General features: G+C 48.1%; 1 protein-coding gene and 1 pseudogene across 3 annotated transcripts in view; one reads left to right on the forward strand and one right to left on the reverse strand.

Annotated features, from left to right (window-relative positions):
* Positions 1-22,598, forward strand: part of NXN (nucleoredoxin) — a 165,176-nt gene that overhangs the window by 4,123 nt on the left and 138,455 nt on the right. The gene's annotated exons all lie outside the window — the stretch shown is intronic.
* On the reverse strand, positions 374-18,743 carry LOC100386994 (large ribosomal subunit protein eL43 pseudogene; annotated as a pseudogene). Its single transcript, XR_013536469.1, has 2 exons — positions 18,309-18,743; positions 374-477 (listed from the first exon to the last, which is right to left on the reverse strand). The product of XR_013536469.1 is annotated as a large ribosomal subunit protein eL43 pseudogene (transcript).

The following is a 22,598-nucleotide window of genomic DNA, read 5'->3' on the forward strand; positions in this document are numbered from 1 at the left end:
CTCTCACCTTGACTAGAGCTGAGAAAACACCAAAAGGAAAAAAATAATTACACAAAATTGTCCCATTTCTGCCTGTTGTCATGGTAGGCACAAAAGTAATTGAAGCTTAATGTTTCCAGCTTCCAAAACACACATTCTTATGTAGCTGTGCAGAAGCTGTAATTAGATGATATGAGAACTTTGAGTGTGTTATAAGAACGGTTTTTATAAGCAAGTGTATAATCTTGAAGTTAAGGCAGTTAGACGTGTTTTACAAAGTAGGTTGGTAGATGGCTTTCAGATTTCTAAAGAGAAAGAAGATGATGGGTGGTCAGGAGGGGTGAAATTTGGACTTTGGGGATTTGGTCTGTCCCTCTGGCTTAGTGTGTGTTGCTCAGTCATCCAGACTGGAGAGGTCCGTCTCCAGGTTCCACTTGAGTGTCACAGACGTGAGTACTGATTTTGGTTTTAAAGCCATGGAGCTCAGCTTTGTGTGGGCTAGATGCCCGATCAAAAACACATGGTCGTGTGGGTGCACCAACACCCGAGGTTGCAGACCACTGGCCTTCCTCTGGACAGTTTTGTGAGGCTCTGGTGTCGGCCCAGGACTTCCAGCATGACAAGGGAAAGAGAAAGCCTGCAGAGTCAGGGGACCCTGCTCCGGCATCCCTAGTCAGCCTGCTCCAGCCAGGGGAAGTGGAGTCTCCCTCTGGCTGCTCTGGGTGGTCCCTTCAGTTCAGATTAAATGAGAGGCTTGGCTGAGAATTCACCTGCATCCCTTCAGCTCCCTGGGTGGGGCAGGACTTGGTAGCAACCTCCAGGCTTCCAACTCCTCTCTCACCCGCTTCCTTGAATGTAAACACTTTAGCCAGGAAGGGAACAGTTTCTACAGCAGCACTGTGTCTTTTCTTTATATTCACTTTCAAGGTGGTAAAAGATGGCAGAAAGGTGCAGTCTTGAAAATTAGGATTTTCTGCTTTCTTCGTAAGGAGCCTGGACAGCCAGGACAAGCTCCTGCTGGTGACTGTGTTTCTGGAACCTGGGTTAGTGTATTAGTAATAAAGGATAACAGTCCAGTGAAGAGCAGGCCGGGCGTGACACCTCACACCTGTAAGCCAGCACTTTGGGAGACCAAGTTGGGAGGATCACTTGAGCCTAGGAGTTCGAGACCAGCCTGGACAACATAGTCAAACATTATCTCTACAAAACGTAAAAATTAGCTTGTCATGGTGTTGTGTACCTGTCTCAGCTACTTGGGAGGCTGAGGCAGGAAGATGGCTTAAACCCAGGAGGTTGAGGCTGCAGTGAGCCGTGCTTGAGGCACTGCACTGGAGCCTGGGCAACAGTGCAAGACACTGTCCTAAATGAATAAATAAATAAATAAAGTCATAAGAGCAATGTTCCTTGAGAGTCTTTTCCTTGTTCCATTATTTGTCATGTATTTTTAAATATCATTTTTCCTCTGCATAATAAGGCAGTCTATATACAGCTAAAAATGCAGATTCTTTTGTCTTCTGCTTGAGTTCACACCCCAGCTCTGCCATGTATTAGCTGTGTGTCCTTGTGCAAGGCGCCGACACCTCTGTGCCACAGGTTCCTTATCCATTTGTAAAGGGGACGTGATAATAGCATCTGCCTTGTGTAAAGGCTGCATGAGATGATATCCCCATGCCTGGCATATAGTGAGTGCTCAATAAATGCTGTTATTTAAAATAAATGCTCATTAAGTCATTAATTTCATATCTTGAACCTATGGAGTGTATCACATCACAGAACTGCAAAAAAAAAAAAAAATACACAAGGTGTATTTTTAAACTTTTCACGCCAGTGACTTACAAGCATACAAGAGGATTTCATGAAGGATTCAAAAAAATTGCCCTAGAATGGCCGGGCACAGTGGCTCATGCCTGTAATTCCAGCACTTTGGGAGGCCAAGTGGGGAATCACCTGAGGTGAGGAGTTCAAGACCAGCCTGGCCAAAATGGCAAAACCCTGTCTCTACTAAAAACACAAAAATAACTGAACGTGGTGGCGCACGCCTGTGTCCAGCTACTCGGGAGGCTGAGGCAGGCGAATCCCTTGAACCCCAGATGACAGAGCAAGACTCCGTCTTGGGAAAAAGAAAAATAAAAAAAATTGCCTCACAAGAGATTATAACTGAGAAGAAAGACCTAGAAGAATGAAAGAACAGGCTGGGCGCGGTGGCTTAAGCTTGTAATCCCAGCACTTTGGGAGGCCGAGGCGGGTGGATCACGAGGTCAACAGATCGAGATCATCCTGGTCAACATGGTGAAACCCCGTCTCTACTAAAAATTACAAAAAATTAGCTGGGCACGGTGGCGCGTGCCTGTAATCCCAGCTACTCAGGAGGCTGAGGCAGGAGAATTGCCTGAACCCAGGGGGCGGAGGTTGTGGTGAGCCGAGATCGCGCCATTGCACTCCAGCCTGGGTAACAAGAGCAAAACTCCGTCTCAAAAAAAAAAAAAGAATGAAAGAACAAAAGCGAATGAATGTGGAATAAAGATGTTCCTTACAGTTCTGGGTATTACTGGTATTTACTAAGCTCTGTGTTGATATTTGCCAGTGATGCTCCAGACTGCTGCTGATCAGTGCAGCCTGAGAAAGATTTAAGTTACCTTTTAGTTACCATTTAAGTAACTCGAAGATGATCAGGCATTCTTCTTGAGAGAAATCATGTACAGAGCAGTCATTTTGTGGTTTCCCAAAGCTATTAGGTGTGTCTTCTGCTCACTTGTTTGCTTAACTGGGCCACTCAGAAGTTGAAGGATAACTCCTCTTTCACGTGCCCATCTCCGGAGCAGTGGAAACCCCACCTCGAGCCTGGGCCTGCCTCCCTTCCCAGCTCTGGAATGCTGCGGGAGAGGTTTGCTCAGACATGTAGGGATTGCAGGTTTGGCTCTCTTCTCCCAGTTAGCAACTCAGACCTGACTCTGGGTAGCTGTCCACAGCAATGGCTAATTGATTTGTCTTCTGATTTGGGTTGGGATGGGAACCAGAGCACAGAGGCAGCCACTGGAAGTTATGGTCACTGATTTGATTCTCCTTTTAAAAAAATTCCTGGTTGGGCGAGGTGGTGCACACTTGTAATCCTAGGACTTTGGGAGGCTGAGGGGGGCGGATCACCTGAGGTCGGGAGTTCAAGACCAGCCTGGCCAACATAGAGAAACAGTGTCTCTACTAAAAATACAAAAAAAAAGCCAGGTGTGGTGGCACCGCTTGTAATCCTAGCTACTCGGGAGGCTGCAGCAGGAGAATTGCTTGAACCCGGGAGGTGGAGGTTTTGGTGAGCTGAGATTGCGCCATTGTACTCCAGCCCAGGCAACAAGAGCGAAACTCCGTCTCAAAAGAAAAAAAGTCAGGTGCATTGGCTCATACCTGTAATCCCAGCACTTTAGGAGGCCTAGGCAGGCACATCACAAGGTCAGGAGTTCGAGACTAGCCTGGCCAACATGGCGAAACCCCATTTCTACTAAAAATACCAAAGTAACCGGGTGTGGTGGCTCTGCCTGTAATCCCAGCTACACGGGAAGCTGAGGCCGGAGAATCACTTAACCCAGGAGGCAGAGGTTGTGGTGAGCCGAGATCGTACCATTTAACTCCAGCCTGGGCAACAAGAGAGAAACTCCATCTTAAAAAAAAAAAAAAAAAAAAAAAGAGTCTCATATCTGTAGACCTATCATGCCCTGCTTTAATATTTAATTGTTTGCATTTTTCTATTGTCTTTCTTCCACAGAACTCAAAATGCATGTATATTACATCTTGTAGCAACTAATAATCAGTAAATATTCACCATTCTAACTTTTCAAAGTATGTTAGAGTTGAGAAATTGAAGCCAAGAGAACCGATGATCAGAGTCACAGTGCTGGAGGAAAGCACTTGGCTGGACTCCTTTAAATTCAGCTTGGTCAGCTGGGTGCAGTGGCTCACGCTGGTAATCCCAACACTTTGGGAGGCCGAGGTGGCTGGATCACAGGGTCAGGAGTTCAAGACCAGCCTGGCGAAGATGGTGAAACCCTGTCTCTACTAAAAATTCGTACAAAAAAAAAAATTAACCAGGTGTGCCGGCGGGTGCCTGTAGTCCCAGCTATTTGGGAGGCTGAGGCAGAGAATCGCTTGACCCCGGGAGGTGGAGGTTGCAGTGAGCCAAGATCATGCCATTGCACTCCAGCCTGGATGACAGAGCGAGACTCCGTCTCAAAAAAAAAAACATTCAACTTGGTCCTTTCTGTTCATGAAATTGTATCTTAAGAAATATTCACATCAAACATTCTGCGTGGTGATGGAGGGAGCCATGAGTTTGCTTCAGACGGCTTTCTAGGTGTGCAGTGACCGCTCTGAAGTGAGACAGAGATAGTTTAACGGCTTGAAACATTGGCTAGTTGCTTGGAAGGCCGGAGAGCCAGACCTCTTTTCTGTTCTGCCTGTTTTTTTTCTAAAGGTCTTTTTAATGATGTGGCTTTTTTTAGTCACTGACGTGGCCCCAACTCCCCCTTCATCCTGTGCAAAGCCTGCGGGCTGCCCTTGTGCTTTTTGTTCAGAGACAAAATTGAACTTCATGTATCCTGCCGAGATCCGAGGACTGAATCAGAACTCCCTTTTATGAGGTTTGCAGAAACTGCTGTTCTGACTTCTTCTAACTTCCGGTGAAATCTCAAAAATGTGCTTTCTGCTTCGTGATGAGAAGGAAGTCCAGTAATTGAAAGTTGCCCCAGTGCTGTTACTCAGGACTGAAACCCGTCATGGAAACTTGGGGGCCATGGTGTCTGTAATTAAAAGCAAACGTAAATTTTCTGTGGCTTGCTGGTCGTAACTCTTGCACCACACACAGTGTATTTTTGTATGAACTACATGATAAAATCCTTTTAAAGAAACAATGTAAGCTTCACTTCATCTCTCCCTTCCATCAAATCCGTCAGTCTCTCCCCTGCTCACTGTGGTGTTTCAATACAGGCACCAGTTACAGGTAAATTCAAGTGAAGTTTCTGCAGTTAATGATGGTTTTATTTTAGATTATGGTTGAATAGTCACAGAACAGGGTGTGGTGAGTTTTGCTGTCCAAGGGATAGGGTTTCCTCTTTGTTTTCCTAGGACAATTCCATCCAGATGCATCAGTTCTACAGTTTTCTATTTGTCTTTTTTGGTCAATATCCCTGGGCTAAAAATCGGAATGGATTCAGTCTATTTAAGATCAGAAGACGTTGCTTTTTCTCCCTTTAAATGTGATCAGGTCAAGACAGTTTTCTTTTGATCATGGCGGCTCACAGTACAGCTGCCTCATCTGTTACTCATTTTTCAGGTTTTGATGTGAAATCTGAAGGTTGGGTGGAACAGTGTGGGATAGGGGAAGATCTTGGTGTGACCCTTGCAGCCCCAGACAGGCGCACATGTAGGCATGAGTGCAGCATTTTTCAGCTTGGGACATGTACATCATTGCAATTGTAAAAATGGTTTATACCCATGATTCTTCAGAAATACTCCATTATTATCAGTGAATATTTAAAGTATGTTGCATAGTAGAAAAAGAATACAGACTGGCCAGGCGCAGTGGCTCACACCTGTATTCCCAGCACTTTGGGAGGCCGAGGCGGGCGGATCATGAGGTCAGGAGTTCGAGACCAGCCTCGCCGACATGGTGAAACCCCATCTCTACTAAAAATACAAAAATGAGTTGGGTGTGGTTGGGGGGCACCTGTAATCCCAGCCACTTGGGAGGCTGAGGAGAATGGCTTGAACCTGGGAGGTGGAGGTTGCGGTAGGCTGAGATCACACCACTGCACTCCAGCCTGGGTGACAGAGCGAGAGTCCAACAATAAAACAAACAAACAAAAAAACAGATTGTAAATGCAGATCCGGATTTCCCAGGTTTGGATCCTGGCTCTTCCCGGCAGCGTGACTTTGGGGCCAGTTACGGAATTTCTGTCTCTAGTTTCCTGGTGAGTAAAATGGAGCTGATGCTGCCAGCCTATGAGGGTTGTTGTCAAGGACTGAACGACATAATATTTGACAAGTACTTAGGATAGTGCCTCGTGCATAGCGCGTGCCATGTAAATGTTTACCACAGGCACTTGGGTGTTCATTCCATATTTTATGGCTATTTGGATTACAGGAGAGAAGAATTCAGCCTTTTTACCTCTTTGTACCCCTTCCCCGTTCCAAAGCACCTAGACTATCACAGAAGCTGGTTTCTCTTTATTTTCTTTTTCTTTTTCCCCTATTTTTGGGACCATGTCTCCCTTTGTTGCCCAGGCTGGAGTGCAGTGGCACGATCTTGGCTCCCTGCAACCTCCACCTCTTGGGTTCAGGCGATCCTCCTGCCTTAGCCTCCTGAGTAGCCAGGATTACAGGTGCCTGCCACTATTCCTGCTAATTTTTGTATTCTATTTATTGAGTATTATTATTTTTTGAGACAGAGTTTCACTCTTGTTGCCCAGACTGGAGTGCAATGGTGCAATCTCGGATCACCACAACCTCTGCCTCCCAGGTTCAAGTGATTTTCATGCCTCAGCCTCCCGAGCAGCTGGGACTGCAGGTGACCCTAATCACGTGTGGCTGATTTTTCTATTATTAGTAGAGACGGGGTTTCTCCATGTTGGCCAGGCTGGTCTTGAACTCCCAACCTCAAGTGATCCGCCCGCCTCGGCCTCCCAAAGTGTTGGGATTACAGATGTGAGCCACTAGACTCGGCCATTTCTGTATTTTTAATACAGAGTTTCACCATCTTGACCAGGCTGGTCTTGAACTCCTGACCTCAAGTGGTCTGCCTGCCTCTGCCTCCCAGAGGGCTGGGATTACAGGCATGAGCCACTGTGCCTGGCCTGTCTTCATTTTCTTACTAGGACAATAATTATATGTCAGTTGTTGATTTGATGATATCTGTATCTTCGATTATTTGTTTGTTTGCAAGCGAGAGGTCTCGCTCTGTTGCCCGGGCTGGAGTGCAGTGGTGCAGTCATAGCTCACCGCAGCCTCCACCTGGGCCCAGGCGGTCCTCCCACCTCAGCCTCCTGAGTAGCTGGAACTGCACGTGTGCTCTACCACGCCCAGTTGTCTCTGTGAATCTTTGCATATGGGTGTAATTCTAGACCATCTCTTTGACTAATCAGGTGCTCAGTTTTACTGAATGGATTCTGTCCTGTCATCTGAGCTGGGAGAGGCCGGCGGGGGCTGGGGTGGGTAGGTACTGGTCTGTGAATCTATCTCTTGTCATTATTTATTTTGGAAAACTTTAAACATCATGCAGGTAAAGAAAACAGCACAGCCAATCCCCACATCTACCCACATTCAACAGTGACCAACTCACGGACACTGCTCCCCACCCCACCCACTCAGTGATCTGGAAGACGGTCCCAGCTGTCATATCACTTCCTTCATAAGCATTTCACTAAGTAACCCTTAAAAAGCATAACCACAGCATCACACCTAAGAAATCTGGTAGTTCTTTAATATTAGCAAATACCCAGTTAGCGTTCACGTTTTCCTGATTGTGTCCTAATTTTTTTTTTTACAGTTGGTTTGTTTGAATCCAAATAAAATCTGCACATTCCATTTGTAGCTGTGTCCCTGAAGCCTCTTTTAACCTATAGTTCCCGTCCCTGCTTTTCCTTGTGATTTACCTGTTCTTCTCCGTTTAAATTTGTTCTGTCCCTGGATCTGCCTCCTTGCCACATCCCTCAGCGTTTCTGGTCCATGTTTTCCCCCTTATCTGGGTGTGTAGAATATTGACACCTGGGTTCAGAAGGGTCCAAGTCGCCTGTAGGGGAGAGGTTCAGACGTCGGTCACCTTTAGGCCTGGGTGGCACAGATGCTGTCTTGGTGTGTGTCCTTCCCCTGCTCCCACCCTGCTTGTCTCTGGACCCTGACTTCTGGCGGAGTGCTCCCCATCTCCTAGTGGCCTGAGGACCATCAGCAGTTCTGGGTCTGCCTCCTGCCTTCCCAGACTCCCAGCAGAAGGAGGCTGGCACAGTGGCCCTCTGACCCCGTGGCCCTCCGACCCCATAACTGGTCACTGCGGCTGGGATGTGTAAACGCTGAAGGGTCAAGCCTGAGTCACATCCACACCTGTGTAGACAGAGGCTGGGTCCCAAACCAGGTGGCCCGAGCCTCAGGCCTGGGGCGTGGGGGGCTCGACAAGGGACATCAGCATGTGTTACCTACTGAGGGGGCGTGCCCATTATGGTCGTCCTCCCTGTGTTGGGTGTCTCCCATGACCCCAGCACCCCATCTCCTGAGGAAGTGTATCCCCCAGGACTCCGGCGTCCTCTCCCAGGAGACCACTTGGCTTGAAGAACAGCAGACACCACTTCTCTCTCCCAAGTGAGCCTCTGGGTCCTCGGAGCACTTCTCCTGTGGCATGGGTTCGCATTTCGCCACCCGCCCTGGCGGTTCATGTCCATCACGCTCCAGGCTTCTCTGGGCCACTCCACAGCTGTCCCCACACCTGAACGCAGACCCCAGTGTGGTTTGCTCAGCACAGAGGCAGCTGGTGGCCTCACCGCCTTTGCTGTCCAATCTTTTGGCTTCCCTGGGCCACGCTGGAAGAAGAAGAATTGTCTTGGGCCACACATAAAATATACTAACACAAACAATCACTGATGAGCTAAAAAAGAAGAGTCATGATAAAACCTCATACTGCTTTAAGAAAGTTTACAAATTTGTGTTGGGCCCCATCCAGAGCTGTCCCGGGCCACATGCGTCCCACGTGCTGTGGTCTGGACACGCGTTCTCCAGATCTTATCTAGACTCCTCTCACCATGCCCCAGATCGCATTGCATTCTCTTCCCTTTTCTTTTGTTTTTGAGATGGAGTTTTGCTCTTGTTGCCCAGGCTGGAGTGCAGTGGCGTGATCTCGGCTCACTGCAACCTCTGCCTCCTGGGTTCAAGCAGTTCTCCTGCCTCAGCCTCCCAAGTACCTGGAATTACAGGCACATGCCACCATACCTGATAGTTACTGTTCCTTTTCAGGGAAAGACAGTCTGAAATGACTTGTGTTTGGTGAACGCACCCTTGCTTCTGACAGACCGCTTCTTTTCCTAAGTGTGTGCTTGATGACTACAATAAGCCGGAAGGTCTGTTGAAGGGTTGATGCCAAGTTCAGCCGTCTGTACTTTGCAGAATCTTCCCGCTTTTGTTCTTTTGAAAACTGAGACTCTGTTCATGTATTGGTCTCTGGTCATGAAATCACGGACAAGGGTTACATGAGCTTAAGGCACATTTTTTTTTTTCTTTTTGTGGCCAGCGTTTCCCAAGTAACAGAGTCTTTATGCTCTCAGTGTGGCGTGCACCTTTGCAGATAGCTTAGGGCACGTTTTACCCCTCCTGCATGTAATCTGAGAACTGCTCTATCAGCCGGGTGCGTGAAGTGTGGGCGCATCTGCTTCCTGCAGACAACCTCATGGGAATAGCTGTCTAGATAGACCCAGTAGTCAGCGTGTGGTTGAGAGTACCCCATTTGTCCAGAAGGCCCTGGCGTGCACTTTCCGAAGGCCCCATGGCAATCCTGAGTGCCTTGCCTCTGACCCAGCACCCCTCTTCCCTCGCCATCTCATTAGGGCTCTAATGGAGCCTAGGGGAATCTTTTTCTTAATGCATTTCCCTCCATCACACACGGGATGCGAAACCCACTGGCTAATTAAGTGTGGCATTTGGTTTCAAAATTATCTCTAGGCAGTCACTAGCTGCAAAGCCACCCAGTGTCCTCGTGTGGATAGATTTGTTTTTCTTAATATTTTAGGGTGTATCATATTGGTCCATTTATTTTGAGATTTTTACCTTCTTTTGAATTAGATTTGTTTTATTGCACAAATGTATTTGGCCACCTAAAATGACACATGGATCTGTTATATTCATTGCTGTTTGGCACCTAAGAATTCTGACATTTCCAATGTAGGCATGAAGATGGGTTGGAATTAAATGCCCTAAAACATTTTCCTGGGTAGAATCAGTTTCCTAAATTTGCAGAAAGTCCCTGACTTCAACCCTTGGATGTGTTGTTTTAAGTTTTTTATAAATGTTTTTTAAGAATAAAATGCTGGCCAGGTGCGGTGGCTCACAGCTGTAATCCCAGTACTTTAGGAGGTCGAGGCTGGCGGATCATGAGGTCAGGAGTTTGAGACTAGCCAGACTAACATGGTGAAACCCTGTCTCTACTAAAAATACAAAAATTATCTGGGCATGGTGGTGCACACCTGTAATCCCAGCTACTCAGGAGGCTGAGGCAGGAGAATCGTTTGAACCCTGGAGGTGGAGTTTGCAGTGAGCCGAGATCCCGCGATTGCACTTCAGCCTGGGTGACACAGTGAGACTCTGTCTCAAAAAATAAATAAAATAAAATAAAATGCTGCTTATTACCGCATAAAGATACTCTCTTTCATTTGGATTTGAAGAAGGTATTAATTTGTAGAGATCTTGGTGGAACACTTGAGTTCTGAAGCGCTTTTTGAAGCACTTCTTTGCTGTAAAGAAATTAGTGACTTTTTTTCTGAGATTGCCTGAATCTGCTTTGCCATCGAGCCAGTGGTTGCCAGGCAAAGAGCGATCCCTAGAACAAAACACGCCATGTGTACATGGAAGGCTGGATTTATTTGTCTCTGTATATACAGCGCAAACCATGGCTTTCCTGCTGACTGTTTACGTTAAAAAGCCATTTATATTCCTCTACTCAGCATGTGCTGCAGACCCCATTTGTCCATGTCCTCACTTTCTTTCTGTCTGCAGGAGAGAGCCAGCATTTCGTTTAACTGCAGCAATAATCCTCTTCCCAAAGATTAGCACTGTTAGGAGCGGCTTGTATGTTTTTCCAGAAAAAGAATAGGCATATAGATACTGCATATAAAAATAAGTATGCTTGAATGTTTTTTTGCGCAAATCGCTTTAGCATTTTATTTTTTGTCTTTTACTTTTTGTTCTTTTTTCCTTGAGCAGACTCTTGCTCTGCCACCCAGGCTGGAGTGCCGTGGTGCCATCTCGGCTCACAGAGTGTCTGCCTCCTGGATTTAGGTGATCCCACGTCAGCCTCCTGAGTATTGGGAACTCTGGGTGTGTGCTACCACACCCGGCTAACGTTTTTATTTTTTGTAGAGGGGGTTTCAGTATTTTGCCCAAGCTGGTCTCAAACTCCTGGCCTCAAGTAATCCGCTTGCCTCAGCCTCCCAAAGTGCTGGGATTACATGTGTGAGCCACTGCACCCAGCCTGGATTTAGCTTTTGATGATGATTATTGTTATTTTTGAGACTGAGTCTCACTCTCTCGCCCAGGCTGGAGTGCAGTGGCATGATCTCGGCTCCCCGCAACCTCCGCCTCCTGGGTTCAAGTGATTCTCCTGTCTCAGCCTCCCGAGTAGTTGGGATTATAGGCGTACACCACCATGCCAAGCTAATTTTGTATTTTTGGTAGAGACAGGGTTTTACCATGTTGACCAGGCTGATCTCAAACACCTGACCTCAGGTGATCCACCTGCCTCAGTCTCCCAAACCAAAGTGCTGGAATTACAGGTGTGAGCCACCACGCCCAGCAGATTTAGCATTTCTAATTAACTTTTATTTCCTGGAAGGGCAGTATGTTAAAATTTTTTTTCAAATAAAATGAAAGGGGTGCGTGTGTGTGTGTGTATATGTGTGTGTATTTGTGTCCTAGTTACTATACCCCCCCCTTTTTTTTTAAGCCAAGACTTTTAAATGGGTCTTGCTTGTATTCTTGGCTGACCTCACAGGTGCTGCTTTTCTGTCTCAGGTGGGTAAAGACTAGAAATGTCTTTGCCTGGTTCTCTGATAACTTTGTATGATATCTGCCTTGATAATGAACCCAGTATGGTGAGAGACGAGGAGCAGAATCCCCCAAACCACCACCCTCCTTAGGAGACTGTCTAGCTGACATGCTCCCTATGTACAGCCGGTGAAGGAGACATTTGAAAGCAGCTTCCCTGTCCTCCCCATCCTTAGAGAGTGGCCCCCTCCGGGACTGATGTGGAGCAGTTACAAAACTGTGTCTCCAGAACACCCACCGCTGGTCTCTGCCATTTGGATAAATTGAGATGCTTAGTCTCTGCAGCTGTCAGTGTCTCCTTCCCAGCGTGTTCAGATTCATGTGGGGACAGAAGCCTTCTCCGTGCCGGGTGTTTCTATGATGCTGTGGTTTCTGTGGGGGATTAATTTGGGCAGCTTGTATTTAATATAGACTTTTTTACTTACTGAAGAGGGTCATGTTTTCAGAAAACCCACCTCACCTAAAATCCAAAGTTATGAAATGAATTAAGGGGCAATTAAAATGTTTTAAATTTATTGATGTGTTTTGAGATGGGGTTATGAGACTGGCTAGGTTTTGTATTTTTGGTAGACACTGGGGTTTACTGTGTTGTCCAGGCTGGTCTCGAACTCCAGGGCTCAAGTGATCCACCTGCTTCTACCTCTCAAAGTCCTGGGACTACAGGGAGCCACTGTGCCCGGCTGGGAAGATTGTTTTTATCACAGAAGGATCTTCATTTTATTAGGCAGTTTGCCTCCTTGTTTTAGATTGTGAGCTCCTGAGAGGTGTTCAAGCTGGGATTGCCTCTGCTTAGAAAAACTCCCCTCCAATGGCTTAGGAATACATCTATTGCTTTGAGAAAAGTGTACAAAGATGATGTCAAAAGTCTTCTAATATTACACATGACTCTTCCCCCTTTTCCTGAATGTTCCTTATTTTCTTTTTCTTTTCTTTCTTTTTTTTTGAGACAGAGTCTTGCTCTGTCGTCCAGGCTGTAGTGCAGTGGTATGATCTTGGCCCACTGCAGCCTCCACCTCCTGGGTTCAAGTGATTCTCGTGCCTCAGCCTCCTGAGTAGCTGGGATTACAGGCACTGCCACCACACCCAGCTAATTTATGTATTTTTAGTAGAGATGGGGTTTTACCATGTTGGCCAGGATGGTCTCGGACTCCTGACCTCAGGTGATCTGCCTGCCTCGGCCTCCCAAGGTGCTGGGATTACAGGCAGGAGCCGCAGCGCCCAGCCCACCCCCAATTGCTTATTGCTGTTGTTAGGCAGTGGCATCTATGGGTTGTGAGTTTCCGATTCCCACATGTTCTGAATATATTCATTTGATTATTTCACTCTTTTTTGAGACAGAGTTTTGCTCTGGCCCCCAGGCTGGAGTGCAGTGGTGTGATCTCGACTCACTGCAACCTCCACCTCCCAGGTTCAAGCGATTCTCCTGCCTCAGCCTCCCCAGTGGCTGGCATCACAGGTGCACGCCACCATGCCTGGCTAATTTTTAAGAATAATTTTTGTGGCGATGGAGTCTTGCTATGTTGCCCAGGCTGGTTTCTAACGCCTGGCCTCAGGCGATCCTCCTGCTTCAGCCTCCCCAGGCACTGGGATTACAGGGTGAGCCACTGCCTGGCTGCATCGAGTTTTTGGAAGCTTTGCTGCAGTGTTTTCTCCTGTTGGCACGTTGATGTTTTCGGAAGGCAAGTAACGTTGCTCATCATCATGTCTTCTTGAGCAGAGGCACCCAGGGGAAAGGACCAGCCTGCAGCCACCTCCTCCAGGAAAGCCTTCTGGAAAGAATGACTTGAAAGTGATCTTTTCAAACAAGGGGGAGGGTAGCCCGGTGGATTAAGAAAGCGAGGTATTCTAAATATAAATAACCATGTGGGAAGCAAGGGGAAAGCTGAGAAGGAGAGGGCTCATTTGACCCCTCCAAGGAGTCGGATGGCGTGACAGGATGTGTGTTTGGAAGCTGACGAGTGACAGAGGCGGCCCATGCTCCTTGGAAACATTTTTACTTTCTGTAAGGAAAACAAATGTCCCCTTGCTGCAATCCTCAAGAACATGCGTTTAGGCGATGCTGATTTGCAGGTGTGGCTTCGGGTGTGGAGACTGAGAAGCCGAACCGGTTGTCCATTTGCAAGGTGACAGTTGCCTCTCTTAAGTCTGGGCTTGGAATGAGGAAGAGGGTCTGGATTCCAGACATACCACAGGGCAGGAAGTGATGCCTTTTGTACCCAGGAGGCCCAACTCGCACCAAAGAACCTCCTCTGGGCCAGGTTGCAGAAATACATTTTCTTTTTTCTACTTCTTCTTCTTTTTTTTTTTTTTTTGAGATGGAGTCTTGCTCTTATCTCCCAGGCAGGAGAACAATGGTGCCACCTCAACCTCCGCCTCCTGGGTTCAAGCAATTATCCTGCCTCAGCCTCCTGAGTAGCTGGGATTACAGGCGCCTGCCACCTACACCTGGCTAATTTAGCATTTTTAATAGAGGCAGGGTTTCGCCATGTTGGCCAGACTGGTCTCGAACTCCTGACCTCAGGTGATCCGCCCGCCTTGGCCTCCCAAAATGCGGGGATTACAAGCATGAGCCACCTCACCTGGTAGAAACACATTTTCTTTTTCTTTTTTTTTTGAGTCAGAGTCTTGCTCTGTCACCCAAACTGGAGTGCAGCGGCGCTATCTCGGTTCACTGTAACCTCCACCAACTGGGTTCAAGCAATTCTCCTGCCTCAGCCTCCCAAGTAGCTGGGATTACAGGCATGAGCCACCTCGCCCGGCTAATTTTTGTATTTTTAGTAAGAGATGGGATTTTTCCATGTTGGCCAGGCTGGTCTCAACCTCCTGACCTCAGGTGATCCGCCCGCCTTGGTCTCCCAAAGTGTTGGGATTACAGGTGTGAGCCACCTCGCCCAGCCTCAGAAATGCATTTTCTGTAAGCTTCCGTAGAATGCAAAGATGTTGTCATGGGTTCATGGCTTCTGTTTGTTAAATAAAGGAAAGGAAATTTCTCTAGGCATTTTCCAGGGGGAGGGGGGCGTGGTGACGGATGAAGCCGCTCCCAAGCGAGGTGTTTTACCTTAGTTCGTGCTCATATTACAAAAATCAAGTTTGCACATTTCGTTGCCTTGACTTGGGTCCAGCAGGCCTCTGCCTGTCACGTGTTTTCTGAGCATCTCACTAGCCTCAGGCAGTGTCAGGATGGAGAGAAATAAATTGACTGAGTCCCTGCTCTCAAAGGCATTTGTAATTTAGCTGAGGAGATAAGGCAGGAAATATAGATACATAGAAATTTAGAGTTTCTCCTGGGTGATGATGTGGGTTCTGAAAGGGCTGGGGGTGCCCCCGGGAGCTCCAAGAACAGAAAGGCCAGCCTCTCTCCTGGATGACCTGGTTCCAACCTGTCTTTCCCACTCTCCAGCCTTGAGGCCGTGGGAGAGTCACTTTACCCTCCGTTTCCTCCTGTAGAGTGGGATGACAGCAGCACCCACCTTGTCGTTTTGCAGTGGAGGTTCAAGACGATAAGCAATTTAAAAAGCCCTTGGTGGGGCGCGGTGGCTCACCCTGTAATCCCAGCACTTAGGGAACCTGAGGCGGGTGGATCACTTGAGGTCAGGAGATCAAGACCAGCCTGGCCAACATGATGAAACTCCGTCTCTACTAAAAATACAACAAAAGCCAGACGTATTGGTGGGCACCTGTAATCCCAGCTACTCAGGAGACTGAGGCAGAATTGCTAGAACCTGGGAGTCAGAGGTTGCGGTGAGCTGAGGTTGTGCCACTGCACTCCAGCCTGGGTAACAAGAGCGAAACTCCATCTCAAAAAAAACCAATAAATAATAAAAATAAAAATAAATAAAAAAATTAGCCAGGCATGGTGGCGTGTGCCTGTAGTCCCAGCTATTCGGAAGGCTGAGGCAGGAGAATCACTTGAACCCACCAGGAGGCAGAGGTTGCCGTGAGCCAAGATTGCATCACTGCACTCCAGGCTGGCAACAGAGTGAGACTCCATCTCAATAAAAACCCAAAGCCAAAAATTAGCTGGATTTGGTGGCAGGCACTTATAATCCCAGCCACTTGGGCAGCTGAGGCAGGAGAATTGCTTGAACCCAGGAGGTAGAGGCTGCAGTGAGCCGAGATCGTGCCACTGCACTCCAGCCTGGGCAACGGAGTGAGACTTTGTCTCAAAAAAAAAATAGAAAAGAGATGGGCATGCTGAAAAGAGAAGAGGGAAATGCCACAGGCCCGCCTTTCCTGTGTGAGTTACGTATCCTGGCCTCTAAAATGACCATTTCCTTGTCCCGGGAGCGGGTCCCGAGGGCAGGGGGTTTTCCTGTGGAAGGGCTGGGGTCAGGCCCCACAGGCCTCCTGTGTGGGCTCAGGGCTCAGAAAACAAACACATTCACGGACCACAGCTCAGAGCCCTTCAGTGGGAATCACCAGCGCTGAAATATGTGGAATGTGGCAAAAGGAATTTGAAAAGGGCCAGGTGCTTCAGTCTGGGGGGCAGGCTGACCCACTCCCAACTTATGAACAGAAATTCCATTCAGATGACTCTGCAGCCACAGCATTTTTCCTGTCGGGCTGTCAGTGGGGAGAGGAGGCGGTGAGTGTCCTTCATGAGCTGTGGTTAGGGACCCTGTGGCCTGAGCCCTGGGCCTGGGGTCGTGGGAGTCGGCCCTGTTTCTTTGAGGATGTTGCTGGAACCCAAGTTGGGAGGTAGAAATGTGCCGGAGTAGGAGAAAAACGAACACTTGGTGCGAGCAGCCCTGGATGTGGGCTCGGCCTCATCCTGGGGACTTCAGAGGTGACGCTGCAGGTCAGACCTGCCACCTGAATCGAGAGAGGAGTTAGGGATTCTGAAACCTGGGAGTGGGAGTCTCGCTCTGTCATCCAGGCTGGAGTACAGTGGCGCCATCTCGGCTCCCGCAGCCTCTTCTAGGTTCAAGCTATTCTCCTGCCTCAGCCTTCTGAGTAGCTGGAACTACAGACGTGCGCCACCACACCTGGCTGAGTTTTTTTTGTATTTTTAGTAGAGACAGGGTTTCGCCATATTGGTCAGGCTAGTCTTGAACTCCTGACGTCGGCGATCTCCCAAGGGCCATAGTCTTCGGTTTGGACTTGAGGGAGCTACTGAGACATTCCCTGAGCTGGAGGGCTCTTTGATCATGAGCATCAGTCCCGGCTTCTGTGTCCTGAGCTCCTCACTGGATACTAGGGACCACCTTGCAGTGGTCTTCATGGCTCTGGCCTCAGTATTCACATCTGTAAAACAGGGTGGCCTGGGACCTATCTGGGACCCCCCTCGTTAAGTGCTTTTCATGTATTACCTCACTCCACCTTCTGTGAAGTAGAAGTAGTTGGTAACCTTCGCCTGGGGTTCCGTGTCAGTATCAGTGGGAGTGCCACATGGGTGGAAGGGACCTGGGGTTCTGTGGTACCTGCCGGTTCCAACCTTGGTCTGTCTGACTCCAGCCCCCACAGTGTGACTTAAATTTTTTGCAGCCACTCATCTTGCCCCCTTGGAGGTGGGGGTAATTGTCCTGAGTCTCTCAGACCACAAAAGCCGCAACCCCTCATCCAAAATGAAATCGCCCCTTCTTTCAGTGGCAGCCTTGAGAACTCTGCATTCCCAGGGGCTGAGGTCAGGGCACGTGGCAGCTTCGTGGCTCTGGTGTGCTCTTGGACTGGCCGAGCTCACTTCCTGGGTGCCCTTTGCCTTCCTGCCTCCCGTGCTGTCCCACAGAAACATCCACAGTACCCCAGCGAAGGTCCCTGCTGGCTGTCGCCCTGAGCAGGGCTGGCTCCTCTGGGAGGAATGCTGCCCCACCCCCAGCCCTGCCCAGACTCATGCCTGAGGTTTCCCGGCTTTCCTTCTCTTCCATACTTGGAAGTGGGGCTTTCCAGCCCATGCCTGGAGTAAGAGGTTTGTCTCCCACAGCTGACAGGCTCCCGACCCCAGCTCACATTTTTAAAATGTGTTGATTGTAACCCATATCATGTCTGCAAGAGGAGAGCGTGAGCATCTCAGCAGAGAGAACAGGCAGCAGAAACCACCGTCCAGTCCCTCCCACAGTGCTTACCACATTTACTTCAGCTGCGGGGCTGCTGCAAAGTTCTAAAGATAAGCTGCTAATTTTTTTTTTTTTTTTTTTTTGAGACACTCTCAGTCTCTCCCAGGCTGAAATGTAGTGGTGCAATATCAGCTCACTGCAACCTCTGCCTTCTGGGTTCAAGCAATTCTCATGCCTCAGCCTCCCGAGTAGCCATGATTATAGGTACTTGCTACCACGGCAGGCTAAGTTTTGTATTTTTTTTTTTTTTTTTTTTTTTTGAGACAGAGTTTCGCTCTTGTTACCCAGGCTGGATGGAGTGCAATGGTGAGATCTCGGCTCACCGCAACCTCCGCCTCCTGGGTTCAGGCAATTCTCCTGCCTCAGCCTCCCGAGTAGCTGGGATTACAGGCACGCGCCACCATGCCCAGCTAATTTTTTGCGTCTTTAGTAGAGACGGGGTTTCACCATGTTGACCAGGATGGTCTCGATCTCTTGACCTCATGATCCACCCGCCTCGGCTTCCCAAAGTGCTGGGATCACAGGCTTGAGCCACCGTGCCCCGCCAGTTTTGTTTTTTTTTTTTTTTTTTTACATAAATTAACCCATTTATTATAGGCCAGTGATGTCTCAAAGAGTAGAGGAGCGTCTGCTGGTCTTTCAATTCCTTCAGTCTTCTGATGGCGGACTTTACCGTGACAGCGGAAGTGGTATTGTACGTCCAGGCACCACCAGCCACTGTCTTCATGCAGGAACCACAGTGCCAGATCCCCACAGCTCGTCTCTTCATCTTGGTTTTGCCACAGAAAGAGCAAGTGTACTTGGCATGCTGGCTGATTTCAATTTTCTTCACCATTTTCCGGAGGGAGGCCCCATAGTGGGTCCCGTATTTACCGACGATCCCAACTTTCTTGGTACGTTTGGCCATGTTGCCGGTCCGAGCCCAGAGAGGAAGAGAGTTTTGTATTTTTTTAAAGTAGAGATGGGGTTTCACCATGTTGGCCAGGCTGGTCTCCAACTCCTGACCTCAGATCTTCTGCCTGCCTCGGCCTCCCAAAGTGCTGGATGACAGGCGTGAGGCACCACACCCAGCCAATTAAAATCTTAACATAAAGAGACTTCTTGGAGGAGAGGAGGTGTTCTTTGTAAACATGTGTATATTAATGTATATTAGCATATATACGCTTTTCTCAGTGATGGGAGAAAAAGAAAAAATCTGAGGGTCCAAGCCAAAACTATGGAGTGCTTTAATAAAATCAAATGATTAAATCAAATCAACTTGGGCCTCAGGCTCAGAGACACAATCCCAACAGATACAGCTGTTGACATTGGCAAGAAGCCAACAGGTAATGTTTTTTAATGTTGTCTTTGGGTCTCTCATGGAAGTGCTTTTTATAATGCACAGTGCTAGAGTCCTGCCCATTTATGTCTGATTTTGTTTTGTAAGTGACTGAGGATCAGACCTCATGTAGTTAGACTTCTAGAAAGTCAGATTTGACAGACAGCAATAGGTTCTAAAGTCATTTTGGGAAAGAATGTGTGTTTCTTTATTTCTTAGTCTCACTCTGTCGCCCAGGCTGGAGTGCAGTGGTGCGATCTCAGCTCACTGCAACCTCCGCCTCCCAGGTTCAAGCAATTCTCCCGCCTCAGCCTCCCAAGTAGCTGCAACTCAGGCGCCTGCCACCAAGCCCAGCTAATTTTTTTGTATCTTAAGTAAACATAGGGTTTCACCATCTTGGCCAGGCTGGTCTTGAACTCCTGACCTTGCAATCCACCCGCTTTGGCCTCCCAAAGTGCTGGGATTACAGGCGTGAGTCACCGCACCCAGCAAAGAATATGCATTTCTTACAGAGCTGTGTTTACTGGTTTGGTGCGTAATTTGTTGGTCTTCTTGTGCCAAATACGTCACCATTTTGTGCGATTTTTTTCCCCCAGCTACCATCTTGGGAACAGTTTTGGGTATTTCACTGGGTTGTCTCTGTAGTCTGGCTCACATGCGTCTACTTAATGGTGTCCTCTGAGCTTCGTTATGGTGGAATTTGAGTTATTTTGGAGCCATAATTCAAGATTGTAAAATTCTAGACGCACATGCCAAGCTCTGGTTTTGCTTTTGGGGAGCAGGTGGGGGTGGAGTGACTGCTAGCCTCGCCCGTTGCACCTCACCCATCCCGAACACCAGATACAGTTCCTCACCTTGGGTAGGGTCTTAAAAATAAAACCAAGCCGCTGCTCCTTTCTCATCAGGGTTTATTTTGAACTTGAAATAGCAAACCCTAAACTTCTTCATCTCTGTACCCACTCCCTTCCCCCACTGAATCCCTTTCTTGAATTGTATAAAAAGATTCGGAAATTCTTCCTTGATTCTTTCCTGCGGGGGGGGGGGGGGGGGGATGAGGGGAAATGGGGGGCATGGGGGGAAGTAGAGGGCATGGGGGGAAGTGGGGGGCATGGGGGAAAGTGGGGTGGGGAGGGAGGGGTGAACAGGCAACAGCTTTACTGCTGCAGTCCAAGACATTGATGTGAATTCCTTCTCTCGCTCTTTTGCTAGTTAAAAGTTTCCCTGCTGTGACCTGTGGATGTGCATTCTGAAAACATTGAATTTGTAAGGTGGATGGAACTGCCTCCGGAGTTAAAGGGCTTCTTTTAAGCGACCTTTTTCTTCCTTCTTAAAAAAATGATTTCTTAAGCATCAGGCTGTCTTCAGCCTACTAATGGTTTTGCCTCCAGGGAGGACCCATACGTGGCACTAATTGCTCCCGGCCTTGACTGTTCATCCCCCCACAGAAGCTGCTGACTCAGTAGCTGTTACCCCCACGTGCCCAGGCAGATGCAGGGCTGGAGGATGGATGGCGTCTTCCCATAGCAGCTCCAGGCTGAGCCTGGGGCTCTCAGGCACTTGGAGGTGCTCACGTGGCCGCCCCTTCCAGACTGAGACAGGAAGGTGGCCCTAACAGAGGAGGCCAGTGGGGAGGGAAGGAGGCCGTGGCCGGCCCTGCTGTTTCCTCCTGTCCCGGTTTAATATGATCTGGGAATGTGGCTCTCAACCTCCCCACTCAGGTGGGATGGGGCGGGGCGGGATGAGGTGAGGTGAGGGAACCATGTTGGGACACAGTCCTCTTAGGTTTGCCATAAAATCTCGTTCCAAGTGAAACGTGGTGATTTTAAACCCTGGCTGATCTTCAGTCACCTGGGGAGCTTTTAAAAATGTGTATTCCCAGGCTGCTTGTCCACTGCTAGGTCCCAGTATCGAGCATAGGACCTGGCCCTGTGGAGTTAAACACAGCGTCCCTCGGGGTCTGAAAGCGGTGGTCCCAGGGCCTCTCCTACCCCTTTGTACCCCAATCCAATGACAATCAATACCCTGATATAAAATAGCATAGCATTTACATGGAACCCAAGTACATTCTCCATTTACATAGAACCCGTGTGCACCCTCCATTTACATAGAACCCGTGTGCACCCTCCATTTACATAGAACCCGTGTGCACCCTCCATTTACATAGAACCCGTGTGCACCCTCCATTTACATAGAACCCGTGTGCACCCTCCATTTACATAGAACCCGTGTGCACCCTCCATTTACATAGAACCCATGTGCATCCTCCAATTACATAGAACCTGTGTACATCCTCCATTTACATAGAACCCATGTGCACCCTCCATTTACATAGAACCCGTATGCATCCTCCAATTACATAGAACCCATGTACATCCTCCATTTACATAGAACCCGGGAACACCCTCCATTTACATAGAACCCGTGTGCACCCTCCATTTACATAGAACCCGTGTGCACACTCCATTTACATAGAACCCGTGTGCACCCTCCATTTACATAGAACCCGTGTGCACCCTCCATTTACATAGAACCCGTGTGCACCCTCCAGTTACATAGAACCCGTGTGCACCCTCCATTTACATAGAACCCGTGTGCACCCTCCATTTACATAGAACCCGTGTGCATCCTCCAGTTACATAGAACCCGTGTACACTCTCCGTTTACATAGAAACATGTATACCCTCCATTTACACAGAACCTGTGTACATCCTCCATTTACATAGAAACATGTACATACTCCCATTTATTTTTTCTTTTTTTAAAATTTTTGTTGTTTAATTTTTATGGTGCATATATTTATGGGGTAAAGGAGATATTTTGATGCAGGCATACAGTGTGTAATCTTCACATCATGGCAAATTGGGTAATCCTATATACTTACCTCTAGATTACTTATAATACTTAATACAACGGATTATAAGTAAAACCTAATACGTGTGATACATTGCTAATTAAATAGTTGTTATGCTGTGTTGTATTATTTTATTTGTATTTTTAAAATGCTGTTTTAAAAATTATTTTTACTAAATTTTTTTTTCTAAGACAGAGTCTTACTCTATCACCCAGGCTGGAGTGCAGTGGCACAATCTCCACTCACTGCAGTCTCCGTATCCCGGGTTCAAATGATTCTCCTGCCTCACCCTCCCGAGTAGCTGGGACTACAGGTACACGCTGCCACACCTGCCTAAATTTTTTTTTTTTTTTTGTAGTTAAGTAGAGTCAGGGTTTTCCTGTGTTGCCCAGACTGGTCTAGAACTCCTGAACTCAGGCAATTTGCCTGCCTTGGCCTCCCAAAGTGCTAGGATTAGAGGCATGAGCCACCATGCCCAGCCTTTCCTTTTTTCTTTTCTTTCTTTGTTTTTTTGAGAGGGAGCCTTGCTCTGTCGCCCAGGGTGGAGTGCAGTGGCAGGATCTTGGCTCACTGCAACATCTACCTCCTGGGTTCAAGCGATTCTCCTGCCTCAGCC

The sequence above is a fragment of the Callithrix jacchus genome, chromosome 5 (genome assembly GCF_049354715.1).
Source record: "Callithrix jacchus isolate 240 chromosome 5, calJac240_pri, whole genome shotgun sequence".
Taxonomy (NCBI): domain Eukaryota; kingdom Metazoa; phylum Chordata; class Mammalia; order Primates; family Cebidae; genus Callithrix; species Callithrix jacchus.